The sequence below is a fragment of the Schistocerca piceifrons genome, chromosome 1 (assembly GCF_021461385.2).
Source record: "Schistocerca piceifrons isolate TAMUIC-IGC-003096 chromosome 1, iqSchPice1.1, whole genome shotgun sequence".
In the NCBI taxonomy this organism is placed as follows: Eukaryota; Metazoa; Arthropoda; class Insecta; order Orthoptera; family Acrididae; genus Schistocerca; species Schistocerca piceifrons.
Window position 1 is genome coordinate 776,088,589 of NC_060138.1, and position 20,504 is coordinate 776,109,092.

The following is a 20,504-nucleotide window of genomic DNA, read 5'->3' on the forward strand; positions in this document are numbered from 1 at the left end:
TTTTATAGAAATTCTCTGTTAACATTGTACCCTCTTTAAATAATTGTTCACTTTGTTAAGCATAGTATTGTTCAGACCAATGTTACGTGTGAAGATCACGCGAAGCTTTACTCTGTCTTTTTAAACACACTCCTGGAAATGGAAAAAAGAACACATTGACACCGGTGTGTCAGACCCACCATACTTGCTCCGGACACTGCGAGAGGGCTGTACAAGCAATGATCACACGCACGGCACAGCGGACACACAAGGAACCGCGGTGTTGGCCGTCGAATGGCGCTAGCTGCGCAGCATTTGTGCACCGCCGCCGTCAGTGTCAGCCAGTTTGCCGTGGCATACGGAGTTCCATCGCAGTCTTTAACACTGGTAGCATGCCGCGACAGCGTGGACGTGAACCGTATGTGCAGTTGACGGACTTTGAGCGAGGGCGTATAGTGGGCATGCGGGAGGCCGGGTGGACGTACCGCCGAATTGCTCAACACGTGGGGCGTGAAGTCTCCACAGTACATCGATGTTGTCGCCAGTGGTCGGCGGAAGGTGCACGTGCCCGTCGACCTGGGACCGGACCGCAGCGACGCACGGATGCACGCCAAGACCGTAGGATCCTACGCAGTGCCGTAGGGGACCGCACCGCCACTTCCCAGCAAATTAGGGACACTGTTGCTCCTGGGGTATCGGCGAGGACCGTTCGCAACCGTCTCCATGAAGCTGGGCTACGGTCCCGCACACCGTTAGGCCGTCTTCCGCTCACGCCCCAACATCGTGCAGCCCGCCTCCAGTGGTGTCGCGACAGGCGTGAATGGAGGGACGAATGGAGACGTGTCGTCTTCAGCGACGAGAGTCGCTTCTGCCTTGGTGCCAATGATGGTCGTATGCGTGTTTGGCGCCATGCATGTGAGCGCAAGAATCAGGACTGCATACGACCGAGGCACACAGGGCCAACACCCGGCATCATGGTGTGGGGAGCGATCTCCTACACTGGCCGTACACCACTGGTGATCGTCGAGGGGACACTGAATAGTGCACGGTACATCCAAACCGTCATCGAACCCATCGTTCTACCATTCCTAGACCGGCAAGGGAACTTGCTGTTCCAACAGGACAATGCACGTCCGCATGTATCCCGTGCCACCCAACGTGCTCTAGAAGGTGTAAGTCAACTACCCTGGCCAGCAAGATCTCCGGATCTGTCCCCCATTGAGCATGTTTGGGACTGGATGAAGCGTCGTCTCACGCGGTCTGCACGTCCAGCACGAACGCTGGTCCAACTGAGGCGCCAGGTGGAAATGGCATGGCAAGCCGTTCCACAGGATTACATCCAGCATCTCTACGATCGTCTCCATGGGAGAATAGCAGCCTGCATTGCTGCGAAAGGTGGATATACACTGTACTAGTGCCGACATTGTGCATGCTCTGTTGCCTGTGTCTATGTGCCTGTGGTTCTGTCAGTGTGATCATTTGATGTATCTGACCCCAGGAATGTGTCAATAAAGTTTCCCCTTCCTGGGACAATGAATTCACGGTGTTCTTATTTCAATTTCCAGGAGTGTATATATTTCATTCTAAAATCGTTGTCTTGGAATATCATTTCATAGGAATAGTTATTCTTCCCACCACATTGTTTATCATTACGCATTACCTCATGCAACAGTTTGAATGTGTATTTAGAAACAGAAATGTAGCTTAGCCGCTGCCTGCTTGCTGTTTCCTGTTGTGCTTTCTAGATATCTGCAACAATGTTGTCAAGACTCGAGGTACTTGGAAATTTTGATTAGGGCCAAACAATTGTTTTTACTTCCGTTGTGCGTTTAATTCAAAGACAAGCTGCATTCAGATTAGTTAGAGTTCAGTTCAAATTAGGTTCAGCTTAGTCAAAGGTTAGCATATGAGTGTAAGTTGGATAACAGTTTGTGAATACATAGTGGGAGGTAAAGTTGGGCTAAATTTCATACAGAAACAAATATAGCAGAGAGGTTATGAAATCTTTATCTTAGTACCTTCGTCAAGATGAAGGAATTCATTGAAATCAAAATACAGATCGGTAAATGTACTCCTTGATCGAAACCAGATGTAAGTGGTATCTTAATGCGTAACTACTAAAGGGAGTAACTAACCTGCTACTAACGCAAAAAAACACACTCAGTCTTAAGCCATAGAAGTTAATAAGTACTGTAATGAGCCGTTATGAATGCTATATCACATTAATGGAACTTAAATCATATACGCTAACAGTTCTTACAAAGCATAAGCCACCAACATCAATTAAATTTAATTGTTCAATTAAAAGGGCTTTCATGAGGGTCCATAGCATTAACTCAAGCATCATAAACGTGGAACTCGCAAGTACACAGAACAGTGTTCTGACCACGACTGACATTTACAACGTACTGAGGACACTGCACAGGTGGTGTTCGTAGCCAACCACAACAGAACAACCAACAGGCTATGCATTTACGTTCAAACACGCTTTTCTCGCCATGTTTCCGTATTTTAGTCCAACCCCTGTATGTCAGCCGTACTCTCTAACGAGATCGCATTATCTGTTCGATGCTCACCCGACTTATTTAGTGGTCTCAATCAAGCAAACGAGTGGCTGCGTTTGAAATCTGGTGTTAATATCCTACATATTTTCCATGTAGCCTCGAGTGTTACGGATATCACAGAGACTATCATGTAATGGTGAAATGGGACGCCTGTTATAATAGTGACAAAAGATTATCCCAGAATAGAATTTAGCGGTCAAAAATTACGAGGGCGTGCTAAATAGTAATACAGTATCTCCGAATGCTCTGTTCTGAAAATCAGTCGAGGTATTACATGTCGAGCATATTACTCGGCCGCCTTCCCACTTTACTAATGTAAGTTGCAAACCTCTGCTGCTAGCGGACTTCAAATTGTAGTAACGTAACTATGTCGGTGCGTGATAAACAACTCAGGAAACTGAAAGCACGGATTCGAAGAGTTCGCCCACATATGGAACATCCTCTCCTTCACTAGGACACTTCACTACGACAATGCCAGAACATACACGAGCCCCGCGACATCTGCAACAATCCGTAGCCTTGGGTTCATTGTCACTGATCATTCTCCATACAACCCCGATGTGGCTCCATCCGATTTATACCTGTTTCCAAAACTTAAAGAACATCTCGATGACTTCACTTTAATAATGATGAAGCGGTGCAAGTAAAGCCGAACTTGTGACTCTGTTGACAGAGTCAAACATTCTACAGTGACGTATCTACAAACTGGTCTCTCTTTGGGAGAAATATGTTCGTCACCAAGGTGACTATATTGAGAAATAAGTATGCAGACATGAAGAATAAAGATACAGAATGTTAGTAAAGTCTGTTTCATTTAAAAATCTTTAAGAGATTCCGCGTAAAAAAGTCGAAGGCATTACTTTTAAGCACACCCTCGTAATTCTACTTTCATGACGTTTTCTATTGAATGGAAGGCGTATTGCTTGTTATTGAGGTTTTTTGAATTTGTGAAATAATACTAATGCATCACGTGAGTTTTTTTCAAAGGTACATGTTAGCAACTTCAAACAATTTATACTGGAAATATGATAGTAAGCTACTGTGAGGTACTTTGCATGTGCTCGTTCTCATCGTTCATCAGTCATAAGCCGAGTTCCGTCAATTCCATCATGAGTAAGAGGCTTCAGGAACGTAGAAACGAGTGAAGTTATACAGCAACATGGAGGAACAACCATTGCAGGCAAGCTTTGTAATGTTTTTATGTACCACATTGGTATTTTTTATATATTTTTATCTGTTACACAATTATACGTGATATTACGCTGCAAGATGCCGCAATAGATTAAAATAGGGCTCACCAGCGCGTTTTGTACGAAAAGTTTTATATAATGCGTCAATATGTTATACTTATCGTAACGATGATCATGACTCAGATAACAGCCTTAATACATTTGACCATAACATAGACCTCGAGCTGCTTAACACACATTCGGTGATCATTGAAGATATATCATTGTAAGTCACACAATACGATTTTCATATTTTTAATCTCTATGTACGATGAAATTATCTCTATAACGTTAACAGTTTACCACTTTATGTATATGTTATAAGAAATACAAAATTCTTTACATTGTATTTTGAAGACTTAATCTTACATTGTTAGACTGTTGCTGTCTGGAGGCGCCTCAAAACACGGCCTGTTACACAGTTTTAATCTGTCAGAAAGTTTCATATCAGTGCACACTCCGCTGCAGAGTGAAAATTTCATTCTGGAAATATCCCCCAGGCTGTGGCTAAGCCATGTCTCCGCAGTATCCTTTCTTTCAAGAGTCCTAGTTCAGCAAGTTTCGCAGGAGAGCTTCTGTAAAGTTTGGAAGGTAGGAGACGAGGTACTGGCAGAAGTAAATCTGTGAGGACGAGGCGTGAGTCGTGCTTGGGTAGCTCAGTTGGTAGAGCACTTGCCCGCGAAAGGCAAAGGTCCCGAGTTCGAGTCTCGGCCCGGCACACAGTTTTAATCTGCCAGGAAGTTTCATATCAGCGCACACTTCGCTGCAGAGTGAAAATCTCATTCTAGTAAGCGACTGCTTTTGTCTTGCCACATTGCTTTTTCTATATCTTTACCGATTTCGGAGAATAGTATCAGAAATCTATACTCGTATACTGGAAACTTAAAACATGTTTCATATGGGTATTACAGTTAACTACAATATACATCGCGAAGTACTGCTATTGTAATAAATTTTAGAGTGAATGGCTAATTAGGTATTCTGTTCCTTTACTTCTGAATATCTGCGGATTTTGACTTTCTGCCTTGATTTTGCCGGAATCACATCCTGCTAATAAGTTTTCATCAGAATAGAAAACGTCATGATCAAGCCGCAAAGTCTATATGAAAATTATTTTGATCTTGTAAGTATTGGGCTTGCAAGTATCACATTTCATACAAAATGTGTTCTTATCATTAATCACGTATTTCACTCGGTAGTAAACGATTTGGAAGTTGAGTGAAGAAACCTCAAGGTCCCTCAAGCGGCTTTTAAAACCCTCGGTTACCGAACTTGTTACAATACTAGCGAACCCGGCAATGCTTCACTATTGGTGAATGTGTATAGGAACTGAATATACGTCCTAATCCCCTTCTCCTCCTCTTTCTGTCCATCCGCTCCTCGCCCTCTCTCTGTTCATTCCCCATTCCTCCTCTCTCTGTCTATCTCCTACCCCTTCCTTTATTGTCCATCACCTCTTTTCCTCTTTCTTGATCCGCATTCATTGTTATTGCAAACTAAACCTTGGCTGGGAACTGAAGATAATCCCTGGGAACTGAATAGATAATCCCGTCTGCATGTCAGCACCATGAGAAAGATTTATAAGTGCAAAGCAGACAAAACTAAGCTTCTTGGTTGGCTAGTTAATGTACTAGTGTCTACTAACTATCTGGACACTAGGAATTTTATACACAGAGTTGCATTTAGTGTGCGCCCTTTGGTCTCTGCTTATCGTACTTGCAAGTCATTTTTAATAGTTGGAAATGCACGTCATTGTTATTAGTTTGTAAAATTAAGAGGTAAGCTGAAGCTTACTGGCAGATTAAAACTGTGTGCCGGATCGAGACTCGAACTCGGGACCTTTGCCTTTCGCGGCCAAGTGCTCTACCATATGAGCTACCTAGGCACGATTCACAAGCCCTCCTTACAGCTTCAATTCTGCCAGTACCTCGTCTCCTACCTTCCAAACTTCACAGAAGCTCTTCTGCGAAACCTCGCAGAACCGGCACTACTAGAAGAAAGGATATTGCGGAGAGGGGTCGTGAGCTTGGGTAGCTCACTTGGTAGAGCAGTTGCCCGCGAAAGGCAAAGGTCCCGAGTTCGGGTCTCGGTCTGGCACACAGTTATGACCTGCGAGAAAGTTTCATATCAGCGCACACTGCGCTGCAGAGTGAAAATCTCATTCACGATGTAAGCTCTTTGGTACAAATCAGATATAAGTCCGTTCCAGAGTTCTTCTATCTGTGTCTAGTATGGACGTGTTTAGACTTTTTATCAGTCATCAGCAGCTATCATAGTTTTTGGGTAGTTGTCCTAAGTCTTTAGCAAATCATTTGTGTTCTTCACTATACTTAATACTTCCCTAATTTGAATTTAGTTCTATTCAGGTGACAACGCTGGTTAATTTCACGCTTTGTTTTTAATTCTGAAGGTATGACCTCGTATTGTACACTGAAGAGCCAAAGAAACTGGTACACCTGCCTAATAACGTGAAAGGCCCTGCGATCACGCAGAAGTGCCGCAACACAACGTGGCATGGACTCGACTAATGACTCAAGCAGTTCTGGAGGGAATTGACACAATGAATCCTGCAAGGCTGTCCATAAATCCCTAAGAGTACGGGAGGGTGGAGATATCTTCTCAACAGCACTTTGCAAGCCATCCCAGATGTTCATGTCTGGGGAGTTTTTTGGGCAGCGGAAGTGTTTAAACTCAGAACATCACTCCTGGAGACACTCTGTAGCAATTCTGGACGCGTGGTGTATCGCTTTGTCCTGCTGGAACTGTCCGAGTCCGTCGGAATGCACAATGGACACGAATATGGGTGATCAGACAGGACGTTTACGTACGTGTCACCTGTCAGAGTCGTATCTAGACGTATCAGGGATCCCATATCACTCCAACTGCACGAGCCCCACACCAATACAGGGCCTCCACCAGCTTGAACAGTCCCCTGCTGAAATGCAGGGTCCATGGATTCATCAGGTTGTCTCCATACCGGTACTCGTCCATCCGTTCGATACAATTTGAAACGAGACTCGTGCGAATAGGCAACATTTTGCAGTCATCAACAGCCCAGTGTCGGTATTGACGGGCCCAGGCGAGGCGTACAGCTTTGAGTCGTGCAGTAGTCAAGGGTACACGAGCGGCCTTTGGCTCCGAAAGCCCATATCGATAATGTTTCGTTGAAAAGTTCGCACGCTGACACTTGTTGATGGCCCGGCATTGAAATCTGCAGCAATTTACGGAGGGGTTGCACTTCTGTCACGTTGAGCATTTCTCTTCAGTCGTCATTGGTCCCGTTCTCGCAGGATATTTTTCCGGCCGCAGCGATGTCGGAGATTTGATGGTTTCCCGGTTTCCTGATATTAACGGTACACTCGTGAAATGATCGTACGGGAAAATACCCACTTCATCGCTACCTCGGAGATGCTGTGTCACATCACTCGTGCGCCGACTGTAACACCACGTTTAAACTCAGCTAAATCTTGATAAACTGTCATTATAGCAGCAGTAAACTATCTAACAACTGCGACAGGCACTTGTTGTCTTATATAGGCGATTAAATATCTCTGTATTTGAATACGCATGCCTATCCAGTTTCTTTAGCGCCTCAGAGTATAGGGGGCGATCAAAAATTTCGGCATGGGGCCGTTGCTGCACGGTATGTGCAGCGCAGCGCGAGTTCGATGCGTTCATATAAGAAAATACATATAGGCAAGGAATTAGTGTGCCATTTATGTGTTTCCGACGTGCGGGAACGTGAACAATAGAGACGTTATTACGAAACGCGTCCAAACAGGACCAACGTGCTGTTATTCTTGCCTACCGAAGAACGAACAACGGTAGACATGCACCGAAGAAAGCAGAATGCGGGAGCATGTCTGTCGAAAATCATCGTTGTGCAATGGCACGGCCAATTCCGTGCTGCTGCTTCATGATAACGCAGTCTCCGTATTTCAGATGTAAGGCAGAAGTGACGCCAAGTCAAGTGGAAGACACTCGAGCACCCGCCCTCTACTCCTGATCTCTCCCATGCGATTATCACGCCTTCGGACTCTTAAAAAACGCCTTGACGGATCAACAATCCTGTCGGGCGAGGACGTGCAGCCGGCAGTTACGGGCTTCTTCACGCAGGAGGATATGGTGTTCCACCAAACGAATATCTTCAAGCTGATCCGTCGGTGGGACGACTGCCTCAATGCTCACGGTGATTTTGTCTGATTGGCATACCAATTCTGGACTGTACGGCCATCGAACGGGAACTTTTTGCTCGCCCTCTTATAAAAGCTTTTGAAATGTGATCCAACAGAAGAATCCTGAAGATGAGATGGGTAGATCGGATAACTAATGAAGAGATACTAAATAGAATCGGGAAGAAAACGAATGTAGGCACAACTTGACTAAAAAAAAAAAGGGATCGATCGATAGGTGGAGGGAGACCAAGGTTGGAATACGGTACATCTACATTTACATCTACATTTATACTCCGCAAGCCACCCAACGGTGTGTGGCGGAGGACACTTTACGTGCCACTGTCATTACATCCCTTTCCTGTCCCAGTCGCGTATGGTTCGCGGGAAGAACGACTGCCTCCGTGCGCGCTCGAATCTCTCCAACTTTACATTCGTGATCTCCTCAGGAGGTATAAGTAGGGGGAAGCAATATATTCGATACCTCATCCAGAAACGCACCCTCTCGAAACCCGGACAGCAAGCTACACCGCGATGCAGAGCGTCTCTCTTGCAGAGTCTGCCACTTGAGTTTGCTAAACATCTCCGTAACGCTATCCCGCTTACCAAATAACTCTGTGACGAAACGCGCCGCTCCTCTTTGGATTTTCTCTATCTCCTCTGTCAACCCGACCTGGTACGGATCCCACACTGATGAGCAATACTCAAGTATAGGTCGAACGAGTGTTTTGTAAGCCACCTCCTTTGCTGATGGACTACCTTTTCTAAAGACTCTCCTAACGAATCTCAACCTGGCACCCGCCTTACCAACAACTAATTTTATATGATCATTCCACTACAAATCGTTCCGTACGCATACCCCCAGATATTTTACAGAAGTAACTGCTACCAGTGTTTGTTCCGCTATCATATAATCATACAGTAAAGGATCTTTCTTTCTATGTATTCGCAATACATCACATTTGGCTATGTTAAGGGTCAGTTGCCACTCCCTGCACCAAGTGCCTATCCGCTGCAGATCTTCCTCCATTTCGCTGCAATTTTCTAATGCTGCAACTTCTCTGTATACTACAGCATCGTCCGTGAAAAGCCGCATGCAACTTCCGACACTACCTACCAGGTCATTTATATATATTGTGAAAAGCAATGGTCACATAACACTCCCCTGTGGCACGCCAGAGGTTACTTTAACGTCTGTAACCAGGTTCAAATCAATGTAGGTTGCTGTAGTTATGTGCAGATGAAGAGACTTGCACAGGACAGACTTCCCTGAAGAACTGCACCAAACCAGTCCACGAGCTGTAGACCGTAACAACAACAATAACAACAACATAGTGCTACGACCTTCAACGGGCTTTTTATGTTCTGACGAAAAATTCCAAATGCATATTCTTTTATCCATGGCGCTGACCAAGCTGTCATTTATTGTGGGGACTGCTCACTTCCCCAGGACGAGAGCGCCCAGTGAACCTACGACTGGCATTTGTGGATGATAGACGCCCCAGTGGACAGGAAACGAGCATGCGGTCTGTCTCTTAAGCTAACTACAGTTAAAACCACAGGCCGCAGTCGCCGCGCGTCGCGAGAACTTTAGTAGCATTAACGTCTTAACAGCACTTAGTGCTTACACTCTTCTTCACATTTATTATGCTGGAGGCATTTCATGGGTACTCCGCGGAGAAACGATAAAACGTGCTCGTGCGCTCGTGTTTGCGCACGAGCGAGAGTCAGCAGTAGAGGAGGAGCGAGGTAGAATGTAAAAAGCGGCGCGAACAGAAGACAAGAGCTGCGCCGAGTTACGATAACTTGATTGCGCCAGCCATGAATCGGCTGTTGCGGCGCAGCAGTGCAGAACAGGTGTTTACATATGCCCAGCCGAGCGCAGCCAGCTAATTATTGTAAACAACTGCAGTGTCTTAAAAGCGCTGCTATCTCCGGCTATACACAACTGTTGCGGGGTGTTGGGGGTCGTAATACTAAAGTATCCTGCTAGAATCTCGGAATCTGTTCGGTGAAGACGTGTAGCTTACCACATGTTAAACAGAATGAGTGGTTTCTTGCAGTTTCGAAATGGAGACGAATTCTGAATGCAGCCTTATTTCTCCTTAGGTCTTCCTCGGTTTGAATTGACGCTAAATCCATTAAAATCTGAATAGTTCGAATTTACTATACGGGTTGATTGTCCCATTAGCGCCTTCCGTAGCCGCTTGCCTGATACCAGTAACAATGCGTTTGGCTAGGCCGGGAGCGCCGCCGCCCGGTGCAAGTCTTTTGAGTTGGTGCCATTTTGACGACTTGTGTGTCGATTAGGATTTAATAACTATGAAGATAACACAACATCCAGTCCCCGAGCGGAGAAAATCTCCGAACTGGCCGGGAATCGAACCCGGGCGCCTCGTATGGCATTCTTACGCGTTGACCACTCATCTATGGTGTCGGACTTTTATTTTTGCAGTGAGATTACACAACTTATGCTCTGCGATTCTTTATTTAACCTTCTCCAAAGCATCTGTGTGATAGGCGATGTAGGAGACGTAACATTCAGGTAGCTAATAATAAGCTTTATGAAAAAAAGGCGGTTTCTGTTTTCCGGTTTTTGTCGTTTCTGGTACAGTACACACATACAGTCTACATCTACATCTACATCTATACTCCGCGAGCCACCTTACGGTGTGTGGCGGAGGGTACTTATTGTACCACTATCTGATCCCCCCTTCCCTGTTCCATTCACGAATTGTGCGTGGGAAGAACGACTGCTTGTAAGTCTCCGTATTTGCTCTAATTTCTCGGATCTTTTCGTTGTGATCATTACGCGAGATATATGTGGGCGGTAGTAATATGTTGCCCATCTCTTCCCGGAATGTGCTCTCTCGTAATTTCGATAATAAATCTCTCCGTATTGCGTAACGCCTTTCTTGAAGTGTCCGCCACTGGAGCTTGTTCAGCATCTCCGTAACGCTCTCGCGCTGACTAAATGTCCCCATGACGAATCGCGCTGCTTTTCGCTGGATCATGTCTATCTTTTCTATTAATCCAACCTGGTAAGGGTCCTATACTGATGAGCAATACTCAAGAATCGGACGAACAAGCGTTTTGTAAGCTACTTCTTTCGTCGATGAATCACATTTTCTTAGAATTCTTCCTATGAATCTCAACCTGGCGCCTGCTTTTCCCACTATTTGTTTTATGTGATCATTCCACTTCAGATCGCTCCGGATAGTAACTCCTAAGTATTTTACGGTCGTTACCGCTTCCAATGATTTACCACCTATGGCATAATCGTACTGGAATGGATTTCTGCCCCTATGTATGCGCATTATATTACATTTATCTACGTTTAGGGAAAGCTGCCAGCTGTCGCACCATGCATTAATCCTCTGCAGGTCCTCCTGGAGTACGTACGAGTCTTCTGATGTTGCTACTTTCTTGTAGACAACCGTGTCATCTGCAAATAGCCTCACGGAGCTACCGATGTTGTCAACTAAGTCATTTATGTATATTGTAAACAATAAAGGTCCTATCACGCTTCCCTGCGGTACTCCCGAAATTACCTCTACATCTGCAGATTTTGAACCGTTAAGAATGACATATTGTGTTCTTTCTTCTAGGAAATCCTGAATCCAATCACAAACCTGGTCCGATATTCCGTAAGCTCGTATTTTTTTCACTAAACGTAAGTGCGGAACCGTATCAAATGCCTTCCTGAAGTCCAGGAATACGGCATCAATCTGCTCGCCAGTGTCTACGGCACTGTGAATTTCTTGGGCAAATAGGGCGAGCTGAGTTTCACATGCTCTCTGTTTGCGGAATCCATGTTGGTTATGATGAAGGAGATTTGTATTATCTAAGAACGTCATAATACGAGAACACAAAACATGTTCCATTATTCTACAACAGATTGACGTAAGCGAAATAGGCCTATAATTATTCGCATCTGATTTATGACCCTTCTTGAAAATGGGAACGACCTGCGCTTTCTTCCAGTCGCTAGGTACTTTACGTTCTTCCAGCGATCTACGATAAATTGCTGATAGAAAGGGGGCAAGTTCTTTAGCATAATCACTGTAGAATCTTAAGGGTATCTCGTCTGGTCCGGATGCTTTTCCGCTACTAAGTCTAAGCTTCTCTAAGTACGCTAAATTCTTACCCGTACGTGCTATAAAGTTGTGGGAACGTATGAGTAAATTTCTCTATAGTTAATATTAGAAAACGACTTGTCAATAAAAACTAGAATACTTTTTTCTTTGGAGGGCAGCTCACTATAGCGGTCAAGATTTCTGCTTTTCTTTGCCTAGAGGGCTGACAGGCGATTAAGTAATTAAGTGGAGGACCGCCTTCTTCCTGTAGAAAGTAACTCTTCTGGGTTCCTTATAGTACACCAAAAGTACTGAAAGATGGATGCAAGATCGAGATAGTAGTGACAATAGTCGAAAACTGTTACCACGCTAGCCGGCCGGGGTGGCCGAGCAGTTCTAGGTTCAAATGGTTCTGAGCACAATGGGACTTAACATCTGTGGTCATCAGTCCCCTAGAACTTAGAACTACTTAAACCTAACTGACCTAAGGACATCACACACATCCATGCCCGAGGCAGGATTCGAACCTGCGACCATAGCAGTCGCGCGGTTCCGGACTGCGCGCCTAGAACCGCTAGACCACCGCGGCCGGCGCAGTTCTAGGCGCTTCAGTCTGGAACCCCGCTACCGCTACGGTCGCAGGTTCGAATCCTGCCTCGGGCATGGATGTGTGTGATGCCCTTAGGTTAGTTACCTTTAAGTAGTTCTAAGTTCTAGGAGACTGCTGACCTCAGATGTTAAGTCCCATAGTGCTCAGAGCCATTTGAACCATTTTTGTTACCACGCTGAACAGCGTTCGCTATTATCATTTCTGGTGTTTATCAACAAATTTGATCGATACGCAGCGTACCTCATCAGTCCAAACAGCTTCGAGGCTGGATTAATAAAAAGTAGGGAAGAGTTAAGCTGACGATTTTAATGCTTCAGGTGTTGTACATAGTCTCTTCCCACTTGAGTACAACGCCTATAACGTTCACACAACGATCTGAAACCGTCAAGAAAAGTCTTTCTGAGGGATGTTGTTTAACTCGCACGTCACAATGGCTTGGATGACGGGTTATATCGTCAAAGTGTTGACCCCTCATGTGAATTTCTGCTGTTTATCGTTCTGTGGGAGTTCTGTATAACAGCAACTCTCGTCGCCCGAGATGACTTATCCAGAAAAGAACTGTCCACATTTTGCGTTTAAGTCGATTCGCAGCAGGCTTCTCACGTTTTGGAGTCAAGATGTGCGGGACAAGCTTTGCACACACCTTTCTCTTCTTCAAAACATTCTGGGAAATTTCTTGAACACTTGATTGAGAGACGTTGCTCCACTGCGATTTGTGAGACAACAACTTTGACACATTCCGGCCGCACGTCCACAACCACCCCCTGCTCACTAACACCCCCTGCTCGCAACTGACTGTTCGAATGCACATCTGTGGTTCGCTGTTGTTAGTTCAAGCTTTCACCGTTGTTACTGCCCTGACATTGCTTATAAACCAGGGGTATAATCAGTCACGAAAGTTTTTGGACGAGCGGTATAGGAGGCAGACACCCGGAATGGCCAACGTATGCAGACTGACCCAAAAGTCTCTTAACATTTGAAAATTTAGTACTTCACGGTAGGGTGGGTAGAGAGGCAAAAATTTACACACAGGCTTGACATGACATGGGGTTTTTTGAAAAAAAAGTGCACAAAATGACCAGTAGTTGGCGCTTCATATGATACAAAAGCAACAACTGATTTTTAGCAAAGACGATGTTCTTTATAACAAATGCTCTACTTATCGGCTGTCAGTCATTGACAATACCTGTAGTAGTGGGAGAATGTTGTTAACAGCACTCCACAGCATATTAGTATGTATTGTGAGAAATTGCCGTCGGATGTTGTCCTTTAGCATTCCTAATGGGGTCAGACGATTGTGACAGACTTGCGACTTCAAGGGATTGAGTTCTGGAAACTTGGGAGGCCAATCATGACGGAAGCACGCTGTCCTCACCAGACGACATGCTCAAAAAGTCTTTTACACGTGTAGCAATATAAGCTGAAGCGTCATAATGCATGGAAGTCGAACATTCTAGTAGATGTTTATCAGCGAGACAGCACCCTGCATTTCCTAGAAGAAAAAGGATCCGATCACGATTGATGAGGTAAACCCGCACTTCACCGTAACTTCCATCATGCAATGGAGTTTCCACGACAGTTCTAGAATTTTCGGTAGCCCAAATTGTGCAGTTGTTGGTACTGACAGGTCCTCGTAGTGTGAAATGGGCTTCGTTGGTCCACAACACTTTTGACAACCAATTGTCATCTTCTCCCACTTTTTAAATGCTTAGAGTGCAGATGTTCCCCGTGTCACAAAATTAGTGCCTAACGTTTCATGATGACGCTGGATTTTGTACGGATAGCATTGGAAGGTATGCCTCAGGGCTCTCCAGACGGTAGTGCGTAGTGCGTGACACCATAGTGCAGCGATTTGAAATAGGTAGAATGCTGAATGTGACAAGACAACGAAACAATGAAGTCAATGGAAGGGATATACAGTACTTTCTCCTGGTTTCAGAACGGCTGCGGAGGAAACACTCTCCTCCGTAGGACTATTGCAAAATTTGACTGGGCCGGTGTCCGAAGACCACGGGTAAGCTGAATTGGTATAGCCAGACCGGCAAACGAAACCGGTTCCTGCCGAAGAGATTGGAGTCGACGGCCCAGGCAAGTGCCTTTGTAGCCCAGTGGCCAGAGCGCTGACCAGCAGCAAGGCTGCCCTCCTCAGTGGGCTGCAGATAAGCCCGCCGCCTCGTAAACAGCTGCTGTGCAGGCAGGTCCGAGCCGCGCCTTTCGCGCCTCTGTCCGCAAAGTAGCTGACAACAAACGCTCTCCGTGAACAGGCGCTGGTCCAGGGCAGGGATGAAACTGTTCACTTTTATACTATATCCACTTCCAAATTTCTCAGATAACTTTCGGGGGGTAAAGTATCAGGAAACTTCGAGTCCCTAAAATCGTACGGAATCTGTAAAATAATTACAATGACGAATAAAAACGCAACACCAAATATAATTAATATAGAGTAATGAAATTTCGGAAATACATTTGTCTAGGTAACATATTTAAGTGATTAACGTTGCAAGATCACAGGTTAATGTAAGCGCGAGTTAAGCCACTGCAAATGTGAGATGCTGGTACGTTAATAACCGCCAGAATATTGAATGCATGCATGCAAACGATTTGCATTGTGTTGTACAGATGCCGGTTGTTAGTTTGTGGAGTTGAGTTCCATCCCTGTTGCACTTTATTGGTCAATACAAGGACGGTTAATGCTGTTTGTGGATGACGCTAAAGCTATCGTCCGATGATGTCCCATATGTGCTCGATTGGAGACAGATCTGTTGAACGAGCAGGCTAAGGCGATATGTCGACACTCTATAGAGCATGTTTGATTACAACAGAGGTGTATAGGCGAGCGTTATCTTGTTGGAAAACATCCCCCGAAATGCTGTTCATGAATGCCAGCAAAACAGGTCGGATCATCCGATTGACATAGAATTTTGCAGTCAGGACACTTGGGGTAACTACAAGAAAGCTCCTGCCCTCATACGAAACTGCACCCCAGACCGTAATTCCAGGTGTAGGTCCAGTGTGACTAGCACGCAGATAGCTTGTTTGCAGGCCCTCAACTGCTCTCCTTCTAATCCCGACACGGCCATCACTGGTACCGAGACAGAACCAGTTTTCATAAAAAAAAACACAACAGGCTTCCTCCCTGCTCTCCAATGAGCTTTCGCTTGACACCACTGAAGTCGCAAACAGCGGTGGTTTGGGGTCAGTGGAATGCACGCTACAGGGCACCTGTCTCGGAGCTGTCTTTGAAGTAACCGATTGGTAACAGATCGTTGTATCACTGTGGTGCCAACTGCTGCTAAGATTTCTGCTGGACATCCAGTACGATGCGGCGGAATCATAAGCCAACCGCAATGGTCTTCCCTCTCGGTAGTGCTACGTGGCCGTACAGAGTCTGGTCTTCTTGCGACCGTACATTTCCGTGACCACCGCTGCCAACAATCATGTACAATGGCTACATTCCAGCCAAGTCTTCCTGCAGTATCGCGGAAGGAACACCCAGCATCTCCTTTGCCCTATTAACAACCTCGAACAAACTCAGTAAGGTGTTTATAATGGCGCCGATATCGCCTTAAAGACATTTTTGTCTAACTTCAGTTCAGTCAGTGGAATGCACGCTACAGGGCACCTGTCTCGGAGCTGTCTTTGAAGTAACCGATTGGTAACAGATCGTTGTATCACTGTGGTGCCAACTGCTGCTAAGATTTCTGCTGGACATCCAGTACGATGCGGCGGAATCATAAGCCAACCGCAATGGTCTTCCCTCTCGGTAGTGCTACGTGGCCGTACAGAGTCTGGTCTTCTTGCGACCGTACATTTCCGTGACCACCGCTGCCAACAATCATGTACAATGGCTACATTCCAGCCAAGTCTTCCTGCAGTATCGCGGAAGGAACACCCAGCATCTCCTTTGCCCTATTAACAACCTCGAACAAACTCAGTAAGGTGTTTATAATGGCGCCGATATCGCCTTAAAGACATTTTTGTCTAACTTCAGTTCACCATGTCCAATCTCAAGCGGAACTAACGCTCAAGACCGTTACAGTGTGTATTTAAAGCAAACCTGACTGAAAGCAAACCTAGCGCCACTCTTATGCGACTGGATCGAAATTTGAATAGGCATCATCTTTCAGATGTAGAAACACGCCTTCTCTCGTTTGTATCACAAAACTTCTTCTTTTTTTCCTTCTTTTTTTCCGTCAGTGTATTTCGAAAATCTTGCGTGCTTGGTGTTCCGCGTTTGTCAGTGTCATTTAAAAGACATCTTCAAAACCCCACGATCTGCATGTAAAATTCTGAATAGCCAAACCCGTATTCGGGTGTACAATTCATCTTCAGTGGCATCTGATACAGAGGATCAGCAAACAATTGTATGCATATCGATATCTACAACATAACATTTTTACGGGTATATACACGTAAAAGCGGAAACATAAATTTACTCACAAATTATGTACCTCTATATCAAATGAGATGCTTATCAATTATAAATTATTTATGAAGTAAAAATGGATGACCGGCTAGAAAATTACAACCCTGTAGATATTTAAAATGTAATTATAGCTACTTCTGTGTGATTACGATAGTATGTGACAAGTGTCCTACGTCACACTACATAGGTTGCGGTACATAGTCGTTACAGTTGTCAAATGTTAAACTGTGAATTTTATTCGTCATATTGGACACAATACGAACACACGTAACATACACGCTGGCCTATCCGTCAGTTCCAAGTTTTCATTCTATGACAATTGTGTCCAATTGTCATAGAATAAAAACTTGGAACTGACTGATAGGCCAGAGTCTATGTTACGTGTCTCCCTGAGATCACATTTAGATACGTCTGTGACATATGTATTAAATACTGGACTTTGACAGTATGTAAGTATAGAATATACAAAGCGTATAATTGTAAAATCCAAATAAAGTTATAAATTGTTAACTGTCATAAACATCATATTAAGATGGCCATGATGAAAAATCTGTGTCTACCATATAATGCAGTTGTCAATCAGTTCGGACATGGATCTAATGGTGAACCAACATATCATGTCAGATTACTCAATTTTTCATGCAGGAGACGGAGGTGGTTCCCAACATGATACGTTGCTTCACCACTACATCACCGAGTAGACAACCTCGTTATATGGTGGACACAGATTTTACATCATGACCATCTTAATATGATGATCATAACAATCAACATCAGTTTTTATACCTTTATATGTATTTTACAATAATATACTTGTTCATTCTATACTTTCACACAAATTGTCAAAGCACATTATTTAATACATATATGTCACCCCGATGTATCTAAATGTGATCTCAGGGATAAACAGAGACATATAGTATAGACTCCTTGGCCTGTCTTTCAGTTCCATGTTTTCATTCTATGATAGTTGTGTCCAATGCAACCAAGAAATGTTTCTGTTTAACATTTCACAGCTGTAACGAGTACATACGACAAAGCCTGTGTAGTGTGAGTTAGCACTCAAGCACTCCGTCTTCAGGCCACAAGTGGCCCATCGAGACCATCCGACCGCTGTATCATCCTCAGCTGAGGATGCGGATAGGAGGGGCTGGGGTCAGCACACCGCTCTCCCGGTCGTTATGACGATTTTCTTTGATCGGAGCCGCTACAATTCGGTCGAGTAGCTCCTCAATTGGCATCACGAAAAGTTATTCGGTCGCAAAACTCTATTTCCTTACTAATATAAGAGGAGGCCTAAGGACAACGATAGGACACAGCGATGGAAGAACACGGTTTCTCTACCCTTCATCAAAAAAGTAACGGATCAAAGCGGCAAGATTTTAAGGAAACATAACGTCTGACCGATTTTCAGCCCAACTAAGAAAATAGGCCAAGCACTTCGTTCCGTTAAGGATAAACGTCCCCCCCCCCCCATGTCTGCAAGTGGTGTATACAAGATTCCGTGTACATGTGGTAGGGTCTACATTGGAACTACAAAGAGAAGTGTGATACACGGTTGAAGTAACATAAAAGTTTTTGCCGACTAGGGATAACAGACAAGTCAGCTGTGGTGGAACATGCTCTTCAGTCGGGTGATCACGTAGTGAAATTTTCGGAAACTGAAGTTTCATGTATTATGACGAACTATTATCCACGGCTATATAGAGAAGCCATCGAAATATATAAACACGGGGATAATTTTAACAGAAAAGAAGAAACCATGAAACTCAGCAGTATATGAACAGTGGAGCTACAGAATCGATGAGAAGTTTTTATCTTTGACGTACTACGATCGATAGTTATATTTTATCCTTGACAAAGTTTATCTCTGCTATCACGTGAAATCCAGACCACGCCTACTTTCCACGGTATTTAGTCCGTTATTCGACGTCCGAATCGTTAGTCGGCAAGACTCACAGCACAACCAGGGGCACCTCAGAAGATGTCCAACGTAGCTTTGGACGAAACGTCAGGGATAGAAGAGTTCCATGGACCACGGTCATACAACCCGGAAGAATTCTCGGCAGAGGAAACATCCGGTCGTGAAAGCCTTAATTGTATGACTTGATGGATTTGTTATTCAGGTGACATTCAATGACTAGTTCACGTTCAAAATCACTGAGCTCTCCTGACCACTCCATTCTGCTGTTACTGCTCCCTACTGATTCAGTATTCCCAGCCTACTTTTATTGTAGCGGGTCAGCTTCTAATGACACCTTGTTGTCAATTCCGCACTAGATATGGTTGTCCGGATATTCTTGATCGGATACTGTACAAGCTCCACAAGCCACTGTATACCGGATAATGAAGGGCTCTTCATAACAAAATTAGCGACTTTCTTATCCTATTACATTCACGCATTGAGCCAAGAAAAAGCAATTTTCTGTCTCCCTTTAAGCCTGCCTTGATCTCGTCTTATTCTCGCGAACCCTACGCGAGATATACGATGGCGTCGGCAGAATGGTAGAACGGTCTTCCAAGAGGCTCTCTAAATTTACCCGACAGGCTTACACGAGAAATACTATGCGTTTCTTCCTAAGATTCCCCAGCTCGTGGTCGTGCGGTAAGATTCTCGCTTCCCACGCCCGAGTTCCCGGGTTCGATACCCGGCGGGGTCAGGGATTTTCTCTGCCTCGTGAGGACTGGGTGTTGTGTGCTGTCCTTAGGTTAGTTAGGTTTAAGTAGTTCTAAGTTATAGGGGACTGATGACCATAGATGTTAAGTCCCATAGTGCTCAGAGCCATTTGAACCTAAGATTCCCTTTTAAGTTCACTAAGGATTTCCGTTGCACACTCATAAAGGCTTCACCGTCATGTTACGATACTAGCAGCGACTCTGACCTGGTTCGATGTGTGTTACCAAGTACATCTGAAGGGATTCCAAACATTGGAACAAAAATCTAGAATTGTTTCCCTAGTATCTTATAGGCAATTTCTTTGTAGGTGCACTGCACCTTCACAGAACCCTCCCAACTAACCAGTCGTGCTTTCCCCTTCCCTACTACTGATTTCACATGTTCCTCAAAGTTTATATAGCTCCTTCTTAGTGTTACCCATGTGTACATACATGATTTTATATGATCATGATGTTGACCACTAATCTTGTAATCGGTTGCTGTCGAGTCTTCTCTCTTTCTTATAGGTAAGCATGCAACAGCATGCGTACCTAGCATGTTCCAGAACGCCACACATAAAAACGGAATTTTCCGTTGCTAATACTGCGGGTTCCATTGGTGATATAAAGATACGGTTAACGGTTTTGGATAGCCATTGGGCTAAGTATCATCTGTATACTAAACACAAGGAACGTCTTAGTGTAACTAACCTACAGTACAGGGTCGGAGTATGAGTATTACGCACTTCCTCCTGCTTAGGCAAATGGAACAAATCGGTTGTGTATTTTTGCA

The 20,504-nt window shown here is 44.6% G+C and overlaps 1 protein-coding gene and 1 non-coding gene across 5 annotated transcripts in view; one reads left to right on the plus strand and one right to left on the minus strand.

The window, feature by feature from the left end:
• The window catches only part of LOC124712604, a 498,348-nt gene that overhangs the window by 134,478 nt on the left and 343,366 nt on the right, over nt 1–20,504 (minus strand). The window lies entirely within an intron of this gene.
• Trnas-cga lies at nt 4,417–4,491 on the plus strand. The gene has a single exon. It is a non-coding gene; the product is annotated as a tRNA-Ser (tRNA).